The sequence below is a fragment of the Orcinus orca genome, chromosome 6, assembly GCF_937001465.1.
Source record: "Orcinus orca chromosome 6, mOrcOrc1.1, whole genome shotgun sequence".
NCBI classification, from domain to species: domain Eukaryota; kingdom Metazoa; phylum Chordata; class Mammalia; order Artiodactyla; family Delphinidae; genus Orcinus; species Orcinus orca.
The window spans coordinates 47,403,457-47,424,023 of record NC_064564.1 but is presented as its reverse complement, the minus strand read 5'-3'; the positions used below and the strand labels follow the sequence as shown (position 1 = coordinate 47,424,023).

The 20,567-nt window shown below is 36.5% G+C and overlaps 1 long non-coding RNA gene across 1 annotated transcript; it reads right to left on the bottom strand.

Annotated features, from left to right (window-relative positions):
* Nucleotides 1–4,062: 4,062 nt before the first annotated feature.
* LOC117203375 (uncharacterized) lies at nt 4,063–19,922 on the bottom strand. Its single transcript, XR_004486109.2, has 2 exons — nt 15,084–19,922; nt 4,063–13,272 (listed from the first exon to the last, which is right to left on the bottom strand). It is a non-coding gene; the product is annotated as an uncharacterized LOC117203375 (long non-coding RNA).
* Between the last annotated feature and the right edge of the window lie 645 nt (nt 19,923–20,567).

Genomic DNA, 20,567 nt, shown 5'->3' with positions numbered 1-20,567 from the left:
TATGAGCAGTCTCTTAAGTAGAGTCTGTTTCTTGCAGCTCCTTCATCTGTAATCCACTGCTATTATACTGGAGCCCTGATGATACGGTGGTGAGGTTGGGGGAGGGGAAGCATAATCTAATTTTGTAATTCAATCTTTATCTTTTAGTGGGCCTACATCTTTCACAAATGTTTCTTAGCTTGACCCTTCACCACCTTAGATGAGAAAGAAAGGACAGAGGGGGCTGGATTTGGGTAACTGCCCTTCTCTTAGGTTGGGTAAAGTCTTTTATGGTAAAGTCTTTTCTCTTGGAGGGAGTCCTTTGTTTTTGATATCTCTCTGGGCATACTGCAAATGTTCACTTTTTTCTTACCCTGTCAGAAATGCAAGTGGAGTTTCCTTGACTCTTCACTGTGAGAACCTGTTAGAGTTCTTTGAGTTAAAACTCATAAAAGTATGGGGTTTCCTCTAAGACTGGGCCTTAGGAGTTTCTCACTTTCAAGCCAGTCTATACTCAGCCCCCAGCAATTAGTGAAAATTACCATATGTTTCTACCAGTTTTTGTCTCCAGAAGCTTTTGCTTCAAGTAAACTTATCTTGGCTCTGTTTCTCTGTATTTGCCTATCTTTCCAGATTTCTGGGTGGGAGTTTGCCCTATGATATCAATTCCCTTAAAGATCCATTGATTTTCAGTTTGTTCAGCTTTTTATTGTTTTAAGGATGGAAGTGATTTTTAAGCTTTTTATATGTCACAGTTGAAACCAGAAATCTGTTGGAATTCATTTTTGGTAGAGTGTCTAGTACTCCAATAGCTAGTTCTGTACTTTTTGGATTAATGTCCATCATTAGAAATTTGGTTACAGTATGAACATCATGTACATCCACATCATGAACTGTTATGCAGTTTTTTCAAAATTAAGAATTAGGATATTTTAAATTACTGTATAGGAAAAAGAAAAGAGATTTCCAGGGTGTATTATTTTGTGAAAAATAATGTCCAGAAAATTACGTAATAAGTGACCATTTATGTAAAATCAGTGGGAAATATTTCATGTTTGCTTGTATAAGAATAAATAATCTTGAAGAGAAATCCAAGAACATATTACAAATAGTTATTTATAGTAAGCAAAGGTAAGATGATGAGAAAGAATGGACAGAGGAAGAGGTGGGAATTATCAACATATACCATTTTAAGCAATATCTTTATTTTTGGATGCTATGATTGTATTTCTCTCCCCCCACCCCTCTCTCACATGCGCGCGCACACACACACACACACACACACACACACACACACACACACACATTCACATGAGTAACATTCCCTCAGATGTTTCTTTTTTTTACTTTCATTTATAAACTTTAGGAAAGTTAACATTGGTTTATACAGTTAATAATAATAAGGAAAATATCCTACTGAATATGAGGCTTTTGATATTCCTTATCATCTTATACCTATGAAACCTTATGCCCCATAATCTACTATCTACTTAGTCAGGCCTGAATTAGAGATACCTGAATACTTTAGATTTTTTAAGGATGTGGGTATATTTTAATTTTATTGTAGATGGATTTGGGAGAGCCACTGCCAGTTAGCATTTTGGATGCTACCTCTTATTTCAGAGTTTCTTTGTTTTGTCTTGTTTGCCAAATATCAGAACTTTTTAGGCCAGGATATAGAATTGGAAACCCCGTATCTGCCATAACACTTTGAGGTTAGATCCATTTTATGGTAACTGCACCCTCAGTAAACAATGAGAAGAGTCATGTCTTCTTCCAGACAGGAAAACAAATGAGGTTTAACAAGTTAGCAAAATAATTTAAAGATGCCCTAGTCTATTTTATTTTTTTCCATCCTTAAGGTTCTCAGTTCAACCATGAGTGAATTTGGTTCTGGATCTCTTAGGTCAAAGGTAAAAAGGAGAAGGAAGTGGTCCACAGGGGTCATTGTGAGAATATTTTTTAAGCAGAAAGTTTCCTGAAACTGTGGAAATAGTTTCAGATAAGAAAAAGTTACAGGCACCATGCAAGTTCTTCCATCATGAAATCCCCTGCAACCCCAGATTGCCACATGGCTCGACAGTGTCTAATTTTCATCTCATGTGTCAAATTAAATCCATCATTAGTGCTACTACTAGCAGCGTTGAGAAAGATATTGATACAACATCTTGATTTTAAGATACATACTTAAAGTCAAAGTGCTGTGATCCATCAGTGTATCTGGTAATAGGTGCAAGGAGGGAGAGTGGTGGAACAAAAGCAAGACATCTGCCAACTCCAGGAGGGTTTGCAACTCTGGGAAGCCCAACTTCATCAACTATTTAGAAATATTAGAAATATTTGCTAAATACAATATAAACAGTTAATTAATATATAATATAAAGAGTGTAAAGACTAACCAACATTCATTGAGCAGTAACTATGTTCCAGGCACTGTGCTAAGGAATTCACAAGCATTAACTCATCTAATGATTACCATAACCCTAGGAAATATTGTCCCCACCTAGTTTATCCACAGTGACCATTATTTTCTCTAATATACCAGACCCAGAAATCCTTTGCATTCAAAACCATTTCTTACAGGAAAGAAGTAACTGTAATAGTAAGTGAGAATCCTGCTTAAGGCATAATTGATCTTGAAATACATACGAAAATAACTAACCTAGGTTTCAATAAGTTTACCAAATTCGTTGTGTAACATTTTCCAAGTATTTGAAATATCCAGCCTACTTTGGCGGGGTTTAAGAAATGTTCACGATTTTTATACATTCTGAAGTAGCTTTACAATATTTTATAAGTAACTTTTAATAATATTTTCACTACAATATTGGTTTAAATAATATTTGTTGTGATGGAAAAAATCAACAGATTAAATAACTAAATAGAAGCAAAGAAAGAAAGAGGAGGCAAAAAGCTAAATATGCAGGAAAAGTGTCTCAAAATCTGCAATATAATACGCATATCTACCCTTGGTTGTTTAAAAGAATTCCCACTATAGCCTTTATTCCACTGAAAAGGGTAAGTATTATGACATAGGACAGGTGGTACGTTAACGTCTTTGATCATACTATAAACTTAATTTCCATTGCAGAAGAAACTATTGGAAATGTAATGAAAACATAATGAAGTCAACGTTCTTGCTTACCAAGTGGGATTTTGCAGCACAGTTAATTGGATGTCAGTGTGAAATGTTGACAGACAGAGAACAGAATGGAGGGAAAGACTTAAAGAGAGAATGATTTTATCTAAGCATTTATATTTGCAAAAGTAGCTTTAACCATCTGGATATTTGCAATCACATAGATAAAACATATAGCTGGATGAGCTTTTAGGTTTTCATCTAGATTTCCCTGTGTCCTCTCCAGGGCTTAGACAAAAATGGACACTCAGTAGGCACTCAGTAAATACTCACTGATTAATATCTGCTATTCTGTACCAAAAATCATAGGCTCTCTCTGTGTTGGAGATTGGGATATAAAACGTCATCCAGCTTTCTTCTTTTCATTTCTTTTACATGTTTGTTTGAAAAGAGTGGGGCTTTCATCAGTTTTTTAAAGTTTTATTTATTATAATTCACATACATACAATTCACCACTTAAAGTATACAATTCAGTGTTTTCTTATTCTATTCACAGCCATCACTACTGCAATCTAATTTACAAACATTTTGGTTCCCACAAAAGAAATCCCATACATGCTAGCAGTTAACCTTAATTTTTCCCATGCCTACCTCTGCCAGTCCTAAGCAACCACTAATCTACTTTGTCTGTATACATTTGCCTATTTTTGACGTTTCATATGAATGGAATCACAAAATATGTGACCTTTGTGACTGCCTTCTTTCAGTTAGCATAATATTTTCAACGTTCCTCCATGTTTTAACATGTATTATCTATTCGTATTGCCAAATAACATTTCACTGCATGAATATACCACATTTGATTTATCCATTCATCAGTTGATAGACATTTTGGTTGTTTCCACTTTGGGACTATTGTCGATAATGCTGCTCTGAATATTGACATACGAGTTTTGTGTGGATATTTGTTTTCATTTCTCTTGGATATTTACTCGGGAGTACAATTGCTGAGTCATATGATAACTCTCTATTTAACCTCTTGAGGAACTACTATCTAAGCATGTATATTTGCAAAAGTGGCTACACCATTTTAAAATCCCACCAGGAGTGTATGAGGGTTCCAGTTTCTCCAGTATTACAGGCCTCCTGCACCTGGAGGAGAGCTTTTTCCCTACAAGTGGAGGCTGAGTTAGGGAAAAGAGACCCAGTACACCAGGCCTGCTCTGCTTCTCTGAAATTAGAGCTTCTATAAAATGGAGCTGGTGGAGGATGAGAAAGGCTTGCAGCCTGCTCCTTCTGGGGTGAAACCATAGGCCCAGGCTGGGAGCTGGCAAGAAAGGGAACCCCTGTCTTCTTGGTGGTACACATTGGGAGTAGAACTCTTGCAGCACACAGAGATGAAGGGAAAGAGTGGCCCAAATGCCACAAACTCTCCCTAGTCTTACCCAAGATTCAGTAAATTTTCTTGAATAAATGATTCTCCAGTCTCTATATATCTTTAGGACAATTCCGAAGACTTGGAATGATTGTTTTCTGTATGTATTATTTTCACCAGTTAAATTGTTCTGATGTGAAGAATGTCTGTGGAGGTCTTTGCTCCTCTGTTCTAGACGCTTCCCCCCATTTCACTTTTTTAAATCACTTTCTCTTCCTCTGATACTTTCTGACTTGAAGTAGTTTCTCTGAACTTGGTGACTGATACTCAATTAGCTATCAAATATACTGTTTATACATCACTGACATTTCATAAGAAACAATAGAGGCCAGTCAACAGTCAATATAGCATCATATACCGAGTGGAATTATTCTTCAAAATGAAGGTAAATAAAGACATTTTCAGATAAAAGATAATTTTTTTGTCAGCATACTGACACTTCAATAACTGATAAGTTTTTCAGGCTGAAAGGAAATAGCAGATGGAAATTCCAAACTTTTGTAATGAATGAAGACCATTGGAAATAGGAAATACATAGCAAATGGTAAGACTATATATTCACTGCTTTAAAACACATATGACTATGTTAAGCAAAACTTACAGCATTATCTTGAGAGCTTAGAGAGTGTGTAGATGTGATACATATGACAGCAATTGCATGAAGTGTGGATTGGAAGTAAATGGACCTACAAAATCGCAAGGCTTTTACATTTTTATGAGAAGTTCTACAATATTAACTCTAAATGGACTATAAGGAGTTAGCAATATATACTGTAAATCCTAGTGAAAACACAAAAACATTAATGCAAAGAAATGTAGCTTAAAAACCAAGTGATAAATAAATAACAAATCTTAAAACGTCCAAGTATCAAAAATAAGAAAGAGGAAAGAGAAACAATAAACAGAGGGGACAAACATAAAATAAATAAAAGTTTATAAACCTAAATCCAATTATATTAATATTACATTACATATTAACAGAATGAACACACAAAAAGAGAGTATCAGAATGGATAAAAATGCAAAATCCAACCACATGCTGTCTATAAGATTGCATTTTCAACACGACACATGGAGGTTGAAAATAAATGGGTGGAAAAATATAGCATAGAAATTGTAAGCATAAGAAGATTAGAATAGCTATATGAACTAAAGTAGACTTCAAGACAAAGTAGATTGTATTATTAAAGCAAAAGAGGGATATTTCTTAACAATTAAATGGTTAATTTGTCAGAAAGACGAGACAATATATATTCCCTAATAAGAGAATTTCAAAATGCATGAAGAAATGTTTGACAGAAATAAATGAAGAAATAGATAATCCAAGAGTCAGGCTAGGAAAATCTTTTCTTTCCATAATTAATAGAACTCTAGACAGAAAGACCAGTAATGATATAGAGGATCTAAACCATTCCGTTAACCACCATGAATCAACAGCCATAGAACACTGTACTCAACAACTACACAAAATACACTTTTTGAAGCACACACGGCATATTCATAAGATAGACACTATATGGTAAGCCACAAAACAAATCTAAACAAAATTAAATACTGACACCACAGTATGTTTTCTAACTATGATACCGTTAAATTTAAGTTCAATGACAACATATTTACAAAACCCCAAGTATTCGTAAATTAAAGTATATGGTTTTTTAAAAATTAATTTTTAATTTAAAAAAATTATTTTTTATTTTATATTGGAGTATCATTGACTAACAATGTTGTGTTAGTTTCAGATGTACAGCAAAGTGATCCAGTTATACATATACAAGTATCTATTCTTTTTCAAATTCTTTTCCCATTTAGGTTATTACAGAATATTGAGCAGAGTTCCCTGTGCTATACAGTAGGTCCTTGTTGGTTATCTATTTTAAATACAGCAGTGTGTACATGTCAATCCCAAACTCCCAATCTATCCCTCCTCCACCTCCCCACCCCGTAACCAAAAGTTCATCCTCTAAGTCTGTGAGTCTGTTTCTGTTTGGTAAATAAGTTCATTTGTATCTTTTTGGTTTTTTTTAGATTCTGCATATAAGCAATATCATATGATAGTTGTCTTTCTCTGTCTGACTTAATTCACTTAGTATGATAATCTTCAGGTCCATCCATGTTGCTGCAAATGGCATTACTGCATTCTTTTTAATGGCTGGATAATATTCTATTGAATTTATGTACCACATCTTATTTACCCATTCATCTGTCAATGGATATGTATGTTGCTTCCATGTCTTGACTATTGTAAACAGTGCTGCAGTGAACACTGGGGTGCATGTATCCTTTCAAACCATGGTTTTCTCCAAATATATGCCCAAGAGTGGGATTGCTGGATCATATGATAGCTCTATTTTTAGTTTTTTAAGGGACCTCCATTCTGTTCTCCATAATGGCTACACCAATTTACATTCTCACCAACAGTGTAGGAGGGTTCCCTTTTCTCCACACCCTTTCCAGCATTTATTGTTTGTAGATTTTTTGACGATAGCCATTCTGACTGGTGTGAAGTGATATCTCATTGTAGTCTGATTTGCATTTCCCTAATAATTAGCACTATTGAGCATTTTTTCATGTGCCTCTTGGCCATATCTATGTCTTCTTTGGAGAAATGTCTATTTAGATCTTCTGCCAATTTATTGACTGGGTTGTTTGTTTTCTTGATACTGAGCCACATGAGCCGTTTGTAAATCTTGGAGACTAATCCAGTGTTGGTCACATCGTTTGCAAATATTTTCTCCCATTCTATGGGCTGTCTTTTTGTTGTGTTTATGGTTTCCCTTGCTGTGCAAAAGCTTTTGAGTTTAATTAGGTCCCATTTGTTTATTTTTGTTTTTATTTCCATTACTCCAGGAGATGGATTGAAAAAGATATTGCTGTGATTTATGTCAGGGAGTGTTCTGGCTATGTTTTCCTTTAAGAGTTTTATAGTATCTGGTCTTCATTTAGGTATTTAATTCATTTTGAGTTTATTTTTTTTAATGTGTAGCTGTCCAGTTTTCCCAGCACCATTTATTGAAGAGACTGTCTTTTCTCCATTGTATAGTCTTGCCTCCTTTGTCGTAAATTAATTGACCATAGGTGTGCAGGTTTATTTCTGGGCTCTCTATCCTGTTCCATTGATCTGTATTTCTGTTTCTGTGCCAGTACCTTACTGTTTTGATGACTGTAGCTTTGTAGCATAGTCCAAAGTCAGGGAGCCTGATTCCTCCAGCTCTGTTTTTCTTTCTCAAGATTGCTTTGTCTATTTGGGGTCTTTCGTGTCTCCATACAAATTTTAAGATTTTTTTGTTCTAATTCTGTGAAAAATGCCATTGGTAATTTGATAGGGATTACATTGAATCTGTAGATTGCTTTGGGTAGTATAGTCATTTTGACAATATTGATTCTTCTAATCAAAGAAAACAGTATATCTTTCAATCTGTTTGTCTCATCTTTGATTTCTTTCATCAGCATCTTATAGTTTTCAGAGTACAGGTCTCGCCTCCTTAGGTAGGTTTATTCCTAGTTGTTTTATTCCTTTTGATGTGGTGGTAAATGGGATGGTTTCTTAAATTTCTCTTTCTGAACTTCCATTGTTAGTGTATAGAAATGCAAGAGATTTCTGCATATTAATTTGGTATCCTGCAACTTTACCAGATTCATTGATGAGCTCTAGTAGTATCCTGGTAGCATCTTTGGGATTTTCTATGTACAGTGTCATATCATCTGCAAACAGTGACAGTTTAACTTCTTTTCCAGCTTGGATTTCTTTTATTTCTTTTTCTTCTCTGATTGCCATGGCTGGGACTTCCAAAACTATGTTGAATAAAAGTGGTGAGAGTGGACATCCTTGTCTTGTTTCTAATCTTAGAGGAAATGCTTTCAGTTTTTCACCATTGAGAATGATGTTTGTTGTGGGTTTGTCATATATGGCCTTTATTATGTTGAGGTATGTTCCCTCTATGCCCACTTTCTGGAGGGTTTTTATCATAAATTGGTGTTGAATTTTTTCAAAAGCTTTTTCTGCATCTATTGAGATGATCATGTGGTTTTTATTCTTCAATTTGTTGATGTTCATTTGCAGATATTTAAAAATTCATGCATTCCTGGGGTAAATCTCACTTGATCATGGTGTATGATCCTTTTAATGTATTGTGGAATTTGGTTTGCTAGTATTTTGTTGAGGATTTCTGTGTCTATGTTCATCTGTGATATTGGCCTATAATTTTCTTTTTTGTGTTATCTTTTTCTGGTTGTGATATCAGGGTGATGGTAGGCTCATAGAATGAGTTTGGAGGTGTTCCTTCTACTAACTTTGGGTTTTGTTTGTTCTTCTTTCTCTAGTTGTTTTAGGTGTAAAGTTAGGTTTTTTGAGATTTTTCTTGTTTCCTGAGGTAAGATTGTATTTCTGTACACTTCCCTCTTAGAACTGCTTTTGCTGCACACCATAGGTTTTGGATTGTTGTGCTCTCATTTTCATTTGTCTCTAGGTATTTTTTAATTTACTCTTTGATTTCTTCAATTTCTTCAGATCCATTGGTTGTTTAGTAGCATGTTGTTTAACCTCCATGTGCTTGTGGGGTTTTTTTACAGTTTTTTCCTTGTAGTTGTTTTCTAATATCATAGTATTTTGGTCAGAAAGGATGATTGATGTAATTTCAATTTTCTTAAATTTACTGAGGCTCACTTTGTGGCCCAGCATGTGATCAACCCTGGAGAACTATTGATATGTATGTTTTTTTTTAATACATTTATTTATTTATTCATTTTTTGGCTGCATTGGGTCTTTGTTGCTGTGCACAGACTTTCTCTAGTTGCGGTGAGTGGGGGCTACTCTTTGTTGCAGTGTGCGGGCTTCTCATTGTGGTGGCTTCTCTTTGTTGCGAAGCACAGGCTCTAGGCACGCGGTCTTCAGTTGTTGTGGCACGCGGGCTCAGTAGTTGTGGCTCGTGGGCTCTAGAGCGCAAGCTCAGTAGTTGTGGCACATGGGCTTAGTTGCTCCGTGGCATGTGGGATCTTCCCAGACCAGGGCTCGACCCAGTGTCCCCTGCATTGGCAGGTGGACTCTTAACCACTGCACCACCAGGGAAGTCCCTGATATGTATGTTCTTATTGCCTTTCTGCTAATTGTTTTGGGTATGTGTTTGTAGGTCTTTTTTCTTCCCTTCCTCTTTTGTTCTTTTCTCTCGTGATTTGATTAGCTAACTTTAGTGTTGTGTTTGGATTCCTTTTTCTTTTTTGTGTGTGTGTATCTATTGCAGACTTTAGGTTTGTGGTTACCATGAGGTTTTGATATAGCAGTCTATATATAAACAAGAATGTTTTAAGTTGCTGGTCTTCTAATTTGAAATGCATTTCCAATATCCTGCATTTGTGCTCTCCTCTTCTCACAATTGCTGGTTTTTATATAATATTTGTGTGCAGATGATTTCGTACCTTTACTGTATGTTTGCCTTTACTGGTGAGCTTTTCCATTCATAAATTTCTTGTTTCTAGTTGTGGTCTTTTCTTTTCCACCTAGAGAAGTTCCTTTAGCATTTGTTACAAAGCTGAACTGGTGGTGCTGAATTCTCTTAGCTTTTCCTTTTCTGTAAAGCTTTTTATTTCTCTGTTGAATCTGAATGAGAGCCTTGCTGGGTAGAGTATTTTTGGTTGTAGGTTCTTCTCTTTCATCACTTTAAATATTTTGTGCCACTCCCTTCTGGCCTGCAGAGTTTCTGCTGAGAAATCAGCTGATAATCTTATGGGAGTTCCCTTGTAAGTTATTTGTTGCTTTACCCTTGTTGGTTTTAACATTTTTCCTTTATCTTTAATTTTTGTCAATTTGATTACTCTGTGTCTCAGCATGTTCCTCCCTGGGTTTATTCCTCCTGGGACTCTGCACTTCCTGGACTTGGGTGACTGTTTCCTTTCCCATGTTAGGGAAGCTTTCAGCTATTATCTCTTCTAGTATTTACTCAAGTCCTTTCTCTCTCTCTTCTCCTTCTGGGACCCCTGTAATGTGAATGTTGGTGCATTTAATGTTGTCCCGGAGGTCTCTTATAGTGTCCTCATTTCTCTTCATTCTTTTGTCTTTGTTCTGTTCCACAGCAGTGATTTCCATCATTCTGTCTTCCAGCTCCCTTATCCATATTTCTGCCTCAGTTATTCTGCTGTTGACTCCTTCTAGTGTATTTTTCATTTCAGCTATTGTATTGTTCATCTCTGTTTGTTCTTTAGTTCTTCTGGGTCTTTGTTAAACACTTCTTACATCTTCTCAATCTGTGCCTCCATGCTTTTTCTGAGATCTTGGATCTTCTTTGCTATCATTACTCTGAATTCTTTCTCAGGGAGATTGCCTATCTCCACTTCACTTAGTTGTTCTTCTGGGGTTTTATCTTATTTCTTCATCTGGCACACATTCCTTTGCCATCTCATTTTTTCTACATTTCTGTGATTGTGGTTTCCCTTCTGTAGGCTGCAGCGTTATAGTTCTCCTTGCTTCTGCTGTCTGGCCCCTAGTGGATGAGGCTGTCTAAGAGCCTTGTGCAGGCTTCCTAGTGGGAAGACTGGTACCTGCCCATTGGTAGGTGGAGCTGTGTCTTATCCCTCTGGTGGGCAGGGCTGGGTCAGGGGGTGTTTTTATCATCAGGCAGCTGTTTATTCAGGAAGACTTTAAGCAGCCTGTATGCTGATGGGTGGGGCTGTGTTCCCACCCTGTTGGTTGTTTGGCCTGAGGTGTCCCAGCACTGGAGCCTACAGTCTGTTGCGTGGGGCCAGGTCTTGGGGAGAAAATGGTGGCCTGCCAGTGTCTTTGTCCCCATTGTGAGCCACAACTGACCCCAGCCTCTGCAGGAGACCGCCAATATTAGCAGGTAGGTCTGGCTGAGTGTCTTATGAGGTCACTGCTACTTTCTGTGTCTCCTGGTGCGCACGAGACCTTGTGTGTGCTCTCCAAGAGTGGAGTTTCTGTTTCCCCCAGTCCTGTGGAATTCCTGCAGTCAAACCCCACTGGCCTTCAAACCCTGCTGGCCTTCAAATGCTCCAGGGGCTCCTCCTCCTGTTGCCAGAACCCCAGGCTGGGGAGTCTGACATGGGGCTTAGAACTTTCACTCCTGTGGGCGAACTTCTGTGGTATAATTAGTTTCTAGTTTGTGGGTTGCCCACCCGGCAGGTATTGCGCCCCTCCTGCTGTATCTATCTTTGTGGCTTCTTCTTTGTCTTTGAATGTAGTGTATCTTTATTAGTAGGTTCCAGCACTTTTTTGTCGATGGTTGCTCAGCAGTTAGTTGTGATTTTGGTATTTTCGTAAGAAGAGATGAGTTCACGTCCTCTACTCCACCATCTTGTCTCCTCTGTCCAAACTATACACTTCTAAATAAACCATGGGTCAAAGAAGAATTCACACAAGAAATTTTAAAATATTTTTAAGTGATTGAGAATAAAAATACAACATCAACAGTTACAGAATGCAGCTAAAGAAGTACTTAGCAAGAAATTTATAGCTTTAAGTCTTTATATGAGAAAAGGAAAAAGATCTAACTTTCCACTATAAAAGCTCCAAAAATAGAGCAAAGAAACCCAAAATGGTGAAAGAAAATAATAAAGAGCAGAAACCAACAAAATAGAAAACAAAAGTCATAGCCAGCATAATGCTATTACCATATACCCACAAAGACATTATAAAACAAAAGAAAATCACAAACCAAAATTCCTCAGGCATATCAGTGCAAAATTCCTTAACAACATGTTAGCAATGAAGACATTAGGATCACATAATAAAGGGAGATTTGAATGCCAAGAATACATGTAGTTAAGGAATAGATGGTGATTTAAAGTAACTCCATTGTCCTCTTTTCTAATGGATCCTAGGCTGGTGGAGAGTATCTATGGTAGAAAGGTTGATGTGTTTCCACAAGCTATTAAGATAGTGATTGTGAAAAATGAAATATTGGATATATTCTTAATGGGAGGCATTTAATGTGGGAAATTGGAAACTAGAAATTTTGAGGTTCTAGAGGAAAACCTAGAGGAGAATCAGGGAAATTGTGATAGGGTTTGTTGTAAGGTCATAATTAAATAAAAATTCTGCTAGATTTCCTTCTAGTGGGTCCAGCCTTGCTTACCTGAAGTCAGATATTCAGGAAACTAAATTGGAAGCTTTCTTATGGACAGGATATTTAACCTAAGCACACAGACTAGCATGAAGTAAGCATTTAAGTAGATACATAGTAAACAGAAGAACATCACTGATATTTGAATTTTTCCCACATTATGACTTTCAGGAACCTGAGCATATGAAAGAAAGTAACATAAAGTAGATATTTCAAAGTACAGATCTTCATCAACTTAGGATGGGGTTTCAATGAACCCATGCTAAGTTAAAAATATCAGAAGTCAAAAATGCAGTTAATACACCTAGCCCAGCAAACATTGCAGCTTAGCCTCGCCTATCTTAAACATGCTCAGAACACTTCCATTAGCCTACATGGGGTAAAATCACCGAACACACACAGCCTATCTTATCCTAGTGTTAAATCATGGAATTTATTGAATACTGTACTGAAAGTTGAAAATACAATGGTTGTGCTGGTACAGAATGGTTGTAAGTGTGTTAGTAGTTCACCCTTGTAATCTTGTGGCTGCTACTGCCCAGCATCACAGAGAGTACCATACCAGAGATCATTGGTCTGGGAAAAGATCAAAATTCCAGATTTGAAGTACAGTTTCTGCTGAATGAGTATCACTTTTGCACTAAGGTAGAAAAAATCATAAGTCAAACCATCATCAGTCAGGGGTCGTCTGTACTGGTGAAATTTATCTGAAAAGAAGAAGAGAGTAAATTAATACCTATAGGGAGTTTGGAATTGTACATTGAGTCCACATTTCTTTAAAATTTCAGGTTTTGTTTTAAGAGAATTTTCTATCAGTATATAAAGAGTAATGTTTTGATTTTATTTACAAGTTAAATGATTTAACTCTCTCCCCGCCAAATCTTCACGTAAAGTGCAGTTTTAAGATCGTGTGCCATTTTTATCTGTGGTATAGGATACCTCCTGCTACTCTACCATGTGCTTCTAGGAGTGTTTATACATTGTTTGAGAAACATCTGACAAAGTATCAATATTTTAGGAAAGCAGAATAAAAGAAGAATATTAAAATTAGGGCTCTGCAATGGTATAACGAGCTGCTATGAGAATAAAGACCATGTGTTTTAGTACTTTTTCATCCACAGTGTAAGACACATGAGTTCTCAGTACCTACACCTAATTGGAAGATGACTAATTGGTTTCTGCTTTTTGTTTTTTTTTACCAGTTCTTCTCTTAACCCTTGTCCCAGTAGCTCACTGACATTTTGTGTAAAGTTCACTTTAAGGTTAAACCTTCCCTTCAACACAGCATTTTAATTTAACTGTTTTCTAAATTCACTAAACAAAAATGTTTAAACAGCAGGTACATATTTGGAAATGAAGGTGCTATTTACAGCATGTACATATGACATGAAATATACCTACTTTAAGGAAGAGAACAGTGAAACAATGTTTTACTGTACTTTTTATTATAGTAAAATGTATAGTTCTTCAAGTAAATTATTGTGAGAATACAGATATTTCCATAAAACTCCACTGTAGTTTATTCATATTTACAATTATAATAAATCTTTTCCAACTCAGCTATAATAACCTGATTGAGGCAAAAACTGAATTGCAGAAGAATGGCATCTGCAGTGTTGCCCCAATTTTACTGCAACGTGTATAAGCAAAGTGTAATTATGCAGTAAAAATAAACTTAAAGAATTATGAGCCAGGTTTACAGATTAAGACATTAATTCTTTTAATATCTGAGCAGTCAGTGGTAGTGTTAGTTATCTATGGCAATTCCTTACCATGGATTTACTAAAGCCTAAACATTTAGATTTCATTAAAGCCCATCCAGTGGACAGGAATGCTGGACTAATTATTTAATACCCAACAGCAGGGCCTTTTTACGTTGTTAACAGGGTGTATTTGCAGTGCCCAGAAGTCTTGGGGTTATCACTCCAGAAAAGCTTGTTTCAACCTCCTGATTTCATTTGGTTCTCCTAAGGCCTCCTAAGGCCTCACTGGACCCCTTTTTCACAGCGTTTATCCCACTTTGTTGTCATTTCCTTGTTAGAAGCCTGACTCCTCCACCAGCCTGAGTTCAAGTCTGCTGTGTTCTTTTTGGTGTCACTACCACAGTGCCAGCACATTAGGAAATGTGATCCATAAGGACAGAGCAAGCATTACATCCATGGAACAAGTATATATTTGTTCTCCTAGACACATCACCAGGGAGATTTTGGTGTTTGTGTGCAATGTTTTTAGACAGCTTTGGTCAGTTTACCTAGTCTAGGACCATATCTCCTTCTCCTAGTGCTGCTTTCTGTCCTCCAGCCCCATTCCCCACCCCAAGCCCCGCTGAAGGAATAAACCCCTGGTAGAAAGAAGTCAATAGGAGAGAGAGGGATTATTTGCCCAGATCTTTAAGATTGATTTTTTAATCCCTGTCTTAGCCAGAGTTCTCCAGAGAAACAGAACCAATTTCTCATCTATATCTATCTATCTATCTATCTATCTATTGAGAGAGGTTTATTATAAAAAATTGGCTCACGTGATTATGAAGACTGAGAAGTCCTGTGATCTACCATCTGCAAGCTGGAGACCCAGGAGAGCTGATGGTATAATTCCTGTCCAAGTTTGAAGGCCTGAGAGCAGGAGAGGTGATAGTGTCAATTTCAGTCCAAGGGCAAGAGAAGATAAAATGAGATGTCCCATCTCAAGCAGGCAGGCAGGAATGGGACACATCCTCCCTTATTCACTTTGCTGACCACTTTACTGTGTTCACCACTTCAAATGCTGATCTCATCCAGAAATGGCCTCTCAGACACACCTATACATAATGTTTAATCTGGGCACTCTGTGACCCAGTATGTTGACATATTAAATAAACCAACAAGGTCCCACCTTGAGATCATACGTATTCCTGCCCCTGGGTTCAATGAAACATTTCCTCTTTTTAATGATTTGCCTGTTTGGCTTAATCGAAACTGGTTTTATTACAAGTAATGAAATATTTTACCTAACGTACCATAACTTACGACTTTTAGTTTGAAGTGTCAGCAATGAATAAGCTGTATTTTTCAATCAAATGGTTTTTCCTCATTCATCTGTGTTGCTACTAGGTCATATAGTAAGTGGGTTTATCATGGGCACTATTATAGTTAAATCTCAATCTGCAAAAACAGGAGGTTGGGTGGGAGTCTCTGTTTAGTTATCTTCCTTAATCTTTTTGTTATTTAAATTAAAATCACCTGTTTAAATAGCCAAACTTAACTTCAAGCCATAAAACAGGCACTCCTCAGAGTAGGAGCTTTAAAAAAATTACCTTCCTGTAGAGACAAGTTGGTATCTTAGCACTTAGCTTGTTTCAGCGATTACAGTGATGTCCCAAACCACATCTTGGGGAGCCCATTCTACTGCTGACCTCTGTGATTTGGGGGAGTACCCAGCAAAAAAAGCAAATGGTGATATCCGATGTTTCGGAAATAAACTTAGGCGTTCACACATAAATTCTACCCCTCACTAACGCCTAGGCTTTTTAGGATATTTCTTTATAAGTAGTTTACTGCTCATTCTGGTGTTTATGCTTTGTGATGACCTTTGCAGTGTGGCAAGAGGAAGGTTTTATGTCCGTGCTCTCTTGTGATCATTTTGTCATAAACAGCCTGGCATAATCAAAGAAAACTTAATGAATTGACAGTAGAGAGAAGGAATATGGGATTTGTGTTTTTTCATGATTTCAGTTTATTTACGTAGACTCTCTTAAAGTTTTAGCCACCTTAGATGCATACAGTACACACAACTCATGTTATAAGTGAGGAAACTGAGGCCCAGAGCTCAACCCAAGATTAAAACTTGGTTAAAATCTATCACTGAACAGGTTGTGGAGGTCCTGATTTCCTGTCTAGTAATCTTTCTGCCTCACTGTGCTTAATTTTGGTATACCAATTAGGCAAAAAAACAATTTATTTATTAATAGGGAAATATACTTGTGGTAGTATCCTTCCTAAAACAACCTATAAGTGACCCTAGTCGTCTAAAACAGCAAGCAGAACCTGAGCCCTGACCCAAGACATCTAATTTCAGGCAACACTAGCACACTGCCCTCACTCTGACACTAACCAACCTGACTCCATTGGACATTTATGCACCCATTCAAAACAATAACAACAATAATAATAAACCCTAAATACCCTTATCAGTACAAATAACCTGCCGTCAAGTGACATAAGATTCTTTTCTTTTCTAGCAGTTCTCATCAAATTAATTCCTGTCTACTGTAAATTAAAACATTCAAAGCAGCAGTCTGTCTGACTAGAAACATGAACTATTCCAAGGTATTTCCAAACCCAGTCTACTTCTTATAATATTTAGTGCGTATCTTGTTTTGGGACTATTTTTGCCTTGAGTGTCAAGGAAAGAGATTTCTATCTGAATAGACAAGACATGAAGAAAATGTAACTTGTCCATATATGAGGATGACGTTGTTGTTGTTATTTGGAGTGACTTCACAAAGTAGACTACAAGAGTTTGGGTATGGGTATGGCTGAAGCTTCCTAGGCTTTCTATTTTGGCCACTATTCTCCCACTCTTCTCAATCCATAGCTATGTGGCTATGGAATACCATTATTTACAACGTATGCACATATAAGTCTTCTGGAGCTAGACCCATTTAGAAATGGGAAGGTTATGCACAGAGAGTCCAGGGTCTAAGAGGCAGATGGTCCAGATCAAATTCTAGCTCTGCCACCTTATCCATCCGATGAACCTGGGCAGTAAGACTTTAAAGCTTGACTAGGCACTATGTAAAATTCACAGCTGTGAAAATCAAAATGAAATTGTCATGAAGGCACTTTATAAAAAGTAAAAATCACTAAACAAATGTCAAGTATAGGCCCCAGGAAACTTAACTGAGATCAACATGAGTAAATCTTTACTTACTTTCACAGCAAAAAAAGATCATTAAGATACTTCTTTTAAGTTCTATTTAATAAGACAAAATGCCAAGAGGGAAAAAAAAATTTGGAGAGTCTGCTTAATAACAGACCATGATTAATCACTTTAATAAATGGGTTGATGTTGGCTATGCTACTGATCATCAAACCAATTTCAGTAATTCCATCAATGCAATAAAGATATTTCATCCAAATTTTCTGAGCCAGTGGTTGGCTTAGATTCAGATATGGAAATTTCTGCTTGTGTTTTTAAAATAAATTGTGTCTTGTGGCAGTAAAAGAAAAACGATATCCTCAATTTTAATTATTACAGTGGTTTTCTAATGGTTCTCAGATGCAGAATTTTTGTCCGAAGGAAACCTTAGTAGGAAGTGTCCTATATGTAGCAGTACGTTTGTTTCAGTTGATGTTAGAAGGCTCCCCACAAACCCCACCCGAGCTCCAATCTGCCCTCTTTGCTCTAGAAACACCTGAGGAATAGCTACATGACGCTCTTAGGAGCACAGTTTGAAAACCATTTGTTTATTGGAAACAAAGCACTTTGAAGTAATTTGAAATAAAGTTTAATCATGATGCAGTCTCACAACAATGCCAAATGTTACCTTTGGCACAATGAGATCTTAGATATATCTGTTGATTGACTAGCTCTATGGGTTCATATAAGCAAGCAATACAAATTATATTTTCTTTTCTCGAAGTTCTCATTGATTAGCATTAGCTTCTAAAAATTCTGACCTCAGTGATATTGGATATTTTTTAGTGGTCCTGGCTACTTCTCACAATACACTTAGGGGTTGACCAGATATCATGCTTATTAGTTTTCTGGTACAGCTTCCATTTATAATCAGTTTTCATTCACTTTGATAATTTGCCTAATGAAAATGCTGTACATTTTATAAAGATATATTCTCCCCACTTTATACACACAAAAAACTCTTGGTTTGAAATATTCCCTGGATGGAATTATAGAACAAAAATTTATATCTGAGCATATGTTTCAGAAACATTTCGACCCTATAGCTATTTAAAACTGGGAAAGATTCCTAGCATTCTGATTTGATCCAACAAAATTGAAATCATGAGAGTAAAGGGTAAACTCCTATTTCCACAGACTTTCATGCTTACAAGAAACAAAAAAAAGAGAGTGAGAACTTTAAGTGAATTAAAACGACTGAGAATTATGAAGTTGCCCATAAAACTTTTCCTTATCAATTGCTTCTGGATAGAGCCTGATCTAGGCAGAATATGAAAGGAACCCTCTTGCTTCAGATGGTAGGATGTCCTTCTAAATCCAGGTTTTTCAGTAAGCCTTTGTGATCCTTATTCCCAGGAATTCAGCAAATTGAGAAAGAATAGAGAAAATCATCAAGTGTTATCATGCAAGTTTCCTTATTTTTCCATATCCATCTGAGCTTATTGGAACCTCTTAATTGATGAATGAGGACTTTATCAAGCCTGGCAGGAGTCGTTATGTTTCTGATTTTCCTTGAAATGTATCTGTCATGCAGCTCAAAATTGAATAGCCAGTTTGGGGCCTAACCAGAGACATGGCACTGACTTAAGACACTCTGTAGGGGATGAATGATTAATGCAGTTTATAGACAGGATAGCGCTGCTTCTGTCTCACATGCTTTTTGTATGTAATCTCCAGTGGTTGAAGTTCAGATGGATCTAATGAAAAAGGACTAGATGTTTTCCACCTTCCCTTCAGAGCATGCTGTACGATTTATCCACTGACAAAATGTGCTAATGAAATGTCACCTTGGACAGCTTGCTAAAGGATTGATGGGCTGAAAGTTTTGCACTTTAACTTTTGCAGGAAAAATGAATAAGTCCTCCAAACTCTGTATGATATAGAGATCCATTATGGTTTTCTAACTCAGGAAGTAGCTATGCCACTGATGGAATAGTGCATGGAGAAAAACACTGATGGAACAAAGTTTATAAATAAGGAAATTGAGGATGTGTGGCTTTATTATACCTCCATTCTAAATTATTGTCAAGTTACATGATTTTATGAAGGCATTTCCTTCTATATACCTTATACAATTGTTTTCAATCTATTGGTCTATCAATGAGAAATAGAACCATCAGCCTCTGTAGACAGTTATCCTATTTCTTTATTTGTTCTTTGTCCCTTCATTACCAGAATCCCAACTATAAAACCTATCCTGAGAATGGTTTTAAACCTTTTAATTCTTTCCACTCATAAAAACTTCATAATCTGTGAGCAATGGCCACTGGAGGAGTCCATTAAAGAGAATTGAAAATGGCAGACAAAAAAATCAGGATGTGGAAGAAAATAAAACTGTACATAATCAGAGAGACTGTTGATAGCAGTAAGAGAGCAAAATATACAAAGTGGATCAGTACTGAAATAATAAAATCAAAGACGCAAGTGAAAATTAAGCAAAAATAATGGGATGCAGAAAATAACTGAGTTATAAGCTATGTACATCTACACTGACCAAAATAAATAAAAATAACCACACAGTGACTCAATACACACACACACACACACACACACACACACACACAAACAAACATACACACACAGAAGCTTAAAGTGTATAGGCCTACAGAAAGTAAGTTAGTTAATGCCTCATTTTATCTAGAATGGTGAATGGAAGGGAAAAGAAGGATATTTTCTTACTCCTTAGTCCAAGGAGAAAACCTGGTAGACTCTACCAAGGCAAGAAAATTATCTGTGATCAAGTTCCATAATTGTTAAAATGAGAATGAGAATATTATTAGGGTAATGCTAGCTGCTATAATAATTAAGTCAAGTCCCCAAATTTCAGAGGCTTAATAGAATAGAAATTAGTTTTCCACATAGTATCAAACTTAAAACAGTGGGGAGTTAACATTATCCTCTGCTAAGACTGACAGATCTTGATTCTTTCCATCTTGGGGCTTCACTATTTTTAATATATAGTTCTCTCAAGGTTGTTTAATGTATAAAACTTCCAAGAAAAAGTAACATGAGAGTCAGCGTATGAGGTGTTTATAAGGCAGACCTAGTAGAGAGCCACTACTCAGTAGACTATATGACTAATCCTAACTACAAGAGGTTGGAAAAT